Source organism: Triplophysa rosa, linkage group LG7 (genome assembly GCF_024868665.1).
Source record: "Triplophysa rosa linkage group LG7, Trosa_1v2, whole genome shotgun sequence".
Taxonomy (NCBI): domain Eukaryota; kingdom Metazoa; phylum Chordata; class Actinopteri; order Cypriniformes; family Nemacheilidae; genus Triplophysa; species Triplophysa rosa.
The window spans coordinates 16,450,954-16,455,668 of NC_079896.1; the positions used below are offsets into that span (position 1 = coordinate 16,450,954).

The 4,715-nt window shown below is 37.4% G+C and overlaps 1 long non-coding RNA gene across 1 annotated transcript; it reads right to left on the reverse strand.

The window, feature by feature from the left end:
• Positions 1–494: 494 nt before the first annotated feature.
• On the reverse strand, positions 495–3,210 carry LOC130556812 (uncharacterized). Its single transcript, XR_008963245.1, has 4 exons — positions 1,574–3,210; positions 1,435–1,482; positions 1,256–1,288; positions 495–629 (listed from the first exon to the last, which is right to left on the reverse strand). It is a non-coding gene; the product is annotated as an uncharacterized LOC130556812 (long non-coding RNA).
• Between the last annotated feature and the right edge of the window lie 1,505 nt (positions 3,211–4,715).

Genomic DNA, 4,715 nt, shown 5'->3' on the forward strand with positions numbered 1-4,715 from the left:
CTCGCTGGACCAAGACGAACGCTCCCAAATGTTCAGCTGTGTATATGTCCAGTTAGACAAATCGTCACCACCGTGGTAAATCCAACTCCTTTCTGTTAGAGTAAACATAGCAAAAACAAAGATGAACGACACCAAACCGCAATGGCGTAACTATGTTAAATGCTAGCCATAGTTTACCGATGAATAATGACGGCTCTGGCACTACGTGCCTGCGTCACCACCCGTGGTAAGATCACAACTCCTTTCTGTACGAGTAAACATAGCAAAAGACAAAGATGAATCGACACCAAACCGCAATGGCGTAACTATGTTAAATGCTAGCCATAGTTTACAGATGAATAATGAGGCTCTGAGCACTACGTGCCTGCGTCACCACCCGTGGTAAGATCACCACTCCTTTCTGTACGAGTAAACATTGCAAAAACAAAGATGAACGACACCAAAGCACAATGGTGAACTATATTAAATGTTAGTCATAGCTTACCATTAATAATGAGGGGTCCGGAACCGCTCTGCTGGAGCCAACCTCCTCTTCAGACGCGGTAAGATCTATCGAGCGCTGCTGGAGCCAGCCTCCTCGTCATGTGTCAGGTCAATAAATATCGGTCGCTCTATAGACCCTTGTAAATCTAGAGGAGGAAATAGTAGTTAGATGCATGTCACGACGTATAAAAAAAATATATATAAAATAAAAGTATATGCCCTGTTACGACATACAAAATAATAATAATATGATAGAATAATTAAATAAATAATAATACTAATAATTAAAATAATTAATTAAATAAAATAAATTGATTAATAAATAATACAATATCGGATAAAAGATTTGGATAAAAAGATTTAAGATGATGATTAGAATTGATTCATGATTCATTGAAACATGCATGTGGCTATAAAGAATTAAGCTATTTATTTTTATAGATTAGTGGCTCAACGTTCGTTTAAAAAAATATATATATATATATATATCTATATATTATATATCAGTATAGCGTATAGACATTTTCAGATAGCAAAACATGTTTACTTTACCTCAATACACAGTAATTCTCAACACAGCAGGGTTTTTACGGATCGTATAGGCTAGCGGACTTCAATACCCAGAGTTCATAGCGTAGCATAGTGTTACGTCACATGCGGATGTTACGTCACATGCGGATGTTACGTCACATACGGATGTTACGCGGGGTTCCAACATCCGTACATGGTGGAATGTTTTCTAATAATATGATATAAGAAAATGATATTGTACCTTGATTTGAAGCGGTGTCCTGTCTCGTATTCACTAGAGAAAACATAACATAGTTTTGTAATGCGAATATTTGATAGATTAGTGACTCAACATTGATTTAAAAAAAAAAAAAAAAAAGATCAGAATATAAACATATATATTTTTTGCTCGACAAACACGTGTAAAAAGATTTAACTTACGTAGTTGTTCAATGTTGACAAATTCGTCTTGATCGTAATTGTTTGAACCTGCGAGACAATTCCTATTAAAAAACCACGCAAAGTATTTACGATACGATTCATACTCGATGTAACAAGCATAATGTTTTTAGCAAATTACTTTGTTATAATACGATGCCTGAAACGGCTGGTTGATCGCTTACGTAGACAAATCAAATACTATTTTAAAGCACATATTTTAATCAAAAGAATAAGGGCGTTTTAGATCCACATAAATGAAAACTACCGCATTCTAACCGTCCGTTGAATTGTACGTCATCACTCTGCGTCAATACAACAGAAAAAAAATCGGAATCACAGATATAATCATTATATTCTATTAAAAAATAAAATAAAATAAAACCACTTGTAGTGTGTCGACAGCATCTTGGAAAGATTACGGATATTTAAAAAGAATGGCATGCTCATTTGACAGATCACAAGTCACGTATTCATAATTTAAATAGTCAGTATTCAATGATTCATTGATTTATTCATTCAACTGCACTGATGATAACAAAAAAGCACCTCAGGTAGTCTTCCATTGCTAATATTCTCTCGGAAACACTATATGTATGTCAGAAAAGCTTTGGAAAAGAGCCAGAATCCTTGAGGGAGTTCGTTTTTATAGGCTGTAGCGAAATGCCTGAAGTCATGACATTGCACAGGCAAAAGATGGAGCCATTGCTCTATGGAAAATGCATGTAACACGAACAGATGGGCTATTGATCATGCATTCCTTTCAAGTTGTGTGTTTAAACAAAACAGATAATGACGAATAAAGCGTATATGTTTTAGCATTTCGTTTTAAACCCGGATATGTTCAGAATGTTAGTGACGAGTTGTTTTTCTGATTAGTTAGAGAGATATAGCGAGATTAAAGAAGAGTTTGTCCCATAGAATGCTTGTAATGCACAGGTCGATTCGTCACGCATTGTTTCATGTGATCTACTGATGCCAGGTGGAGAACAGTTGATATTCCTAAACAAAGCTTTGCTGTCTTGAACCGAGCTGGTAGCGCTCAAATTTCACGCTATGGACGTAAAACAAATCGTACCCGATTAAAACGTCCGACGCTGTCACCTACAGGTCGAAAACAAGTTGAAATACACCCGGTTACAATCCTCCTTTCAAAACAAATTTACGAGCCTTGGTGCGGACACCTCTCACTGGAATGTTATAGAATGTGTGAAAACTCTGAAAAACATTAGGTAATCTGCATGGCCTCTCTGCCTTTCCTCTCTCATATATTGAATACATTATATAATTACTTATTTATTTACTTCTTTACTTATTTAATAGATGCTTTATTTATTTATTTAATCACACGATTATTCATTTAAACCTGTTTGTTTATGCAAACAGTGTTTGTGTAGTTGTTGTCTTATTCATTATTATTTTTAAACGCTGTTTAAATAACCAATGATTGCGTATTAATAATGATTTCATCATCTCCTTTAAATTACATATTTTCATTCATGCTAAAGATATGTAGCAATACATCTTAAAACATGCCCTAAAACATGCCCCGGAAAAATGGGATGTGAGGGCACGGTCAAAAGTTCAATGCGACGTGGGCGGCACCACACTAAGGGGCGGATACGGTCAAAGGTCAACGCAAAGTGGACAGTCCCTCGCAATGTGGGTGGTCCGGAAGTAATTCAACACCACCAACCCCCCTCCGCAAAGGTCAATGACCCCATCAATCATACCTGTCAATCATTTTGACACTATGACCCGCATATATACTACTTTGGAGTTTTCCTACCAGCTCCTCTCTGATCCTGCTCCAATTGCTCTCTTCACTCAGTCTGTGTTGCAAAGGACTTGTAGCTTTCATGTCCTCCTGTAGCTCCTGGTCCTGTTCATCCGCTGTCATTTGCAGGTCCTGGCTCTAGTAGGACGATCTGGTCGTGGTCACTGATGATCCTAACTTCAGATGAGTTTGTTGGCTCTCTGTAATTCAAATAAAAAATTAAAACATCAAAACAATAATGGAATAATATTAATTATCATTATAGTTTGTATATAATAATAAATAATACATATTCTCAAATAACGTAAACGGTGAAATAGCAGAATAATGAAATCATAAAATCAAACAAAAGGAGAGACTGACTGAGACTTCACACTAGACAGCATTTCCCGAGCAAAGGGGGGAAGTCTAGCAGAGATGAGACAGTAGAAGTGTTAGACACTTTAAGACAAACTGACCTCTAGTGTTAGTAGACGGTAATATGTCTTCTGCCGGACTTCCGGTTCCACATTCTATGTGGAATTACACTTACATTAACGCGCATTTGCTATGGCGACGAGTGTAATTTCATCGCGGGTCTAATGGCTCGTGTCAGTTTACCTGAACACGGGTACATTGTTTTTAAACCTACACACACAATAGACACACAATACTACACTATAACTGACTAACGGGATTTCTTTGCCATCCTGAAAGTTATTTGTGTACTTGGTCGGGATTCTTTGCCGACCGTAACATAAAAACAAACAAAACAACTTGATCAAGATTTTTGTAAAACTTCCCCTTAATTAGTAAAACTGACCCGGAGTTATTTACAATTAAAATTCGCTGGGTTAAGCGAATGGGAGGAACATTATCAGTCAGCTACTCTGATTGTTCACCCCAGGGAGCGCAATAGCTTAGTTCGCACTGGAATAAACATCAGTAAAACCTAGCTATGCATTACAATAAGGCGTTAGGAAGACGAGGGAGGAACATCGCTCACTCTATCTTCTTCGCGCTAAAAGAGGATTTCTTCACTCAATTTAGGGCGGTAAAATAATACTATAGTGAGCTATAAAGAGATTTCTTCGTCTTTATATTGTCACTAAATCTTTGACAGAGGCTGAGGTTTTCTCTGGGAGAAGCTCAAGAGTCTGCCAAGGATAGGTGGGCGGGTCCACACCTTCATTCATACATAAAGTGCCATTTAACAGAGTATTCGATTTCAATAAACACCTATAGAAACTCACATGAATAGTCACTGAGTTTTGCTTACAAAACAAGGTTTAAAACTGCGCCCGCATTCCCTCCACCAATTATGTAGCGGTTTTCGCTAGTTTCGTTTCGTCCAGAGAATGCATCAATGATATTATATACTTTACATTATCTCATGGCCTTGGTTATGGATGTAACCTCGGTTCCCTGATGGAAGGAACGAGACGTTGTGTCGAACCGACAGAAAGGGGTTTGTCTTGAGAACCTATCATCTTCTGAGTATTTAGAAAAGGCCAATGAAAATTGGCGA